Genomic DNA, 454 nt, shown 5'->3' with positions numbered 1-454 from the left:
TCCCAAAGCGTCAGCTCACAATGTGTATATAGCATCCTGCACGATAGCTATCACGTACACAAAGGTACCCGGTCAAATGTTTACTATATTAAGACTAGTCTCTGGATTCGGTTATATATAGATGCTGAACTTTCTCCTAAGACGCACTGAACGCTGAAACGAGCAGTGAAGTGGGTGTCACCCTATAAACGACGATTTTATGATCACAAGTGGTGGATTTAACCATAAAAGGTGATACTTTACTTATATAAACACTGTTAAGACTTACCTCTAAGCCACATGGCAGCATGTGACTAGTTTAAAGGTACTTCATCGCTGCGATCATGCGTAGTTGCAGGTCTGTCCCGCATGTGCATTACCTTAAGACGTTTTAAAACTCCCGTACGACCATTATGTCCCCTGCTGGCAGTCAGGTGAAAAATGCGCTGTTCCTTATTTACGTTTATATATGTTT

The sequence above is a fragment of the Penaeus monodon genome, chromosome 24, assembly GCF_015228065.2.
Source record: "Penaeus monodon isolate SGIC_2016 chromosome 24, NSTDA_Pmon_1, whole genome shotgun sequence".
NCBI classification, from domain to species: Eukaryota; Metazoa; Arthropoda; class Malacostraca; order Decapoda; family Penaeidae; genus Penaeus; species Penaeus monodon.
This window is presented reverse-complemented; position numbering follows the sequence as displayed.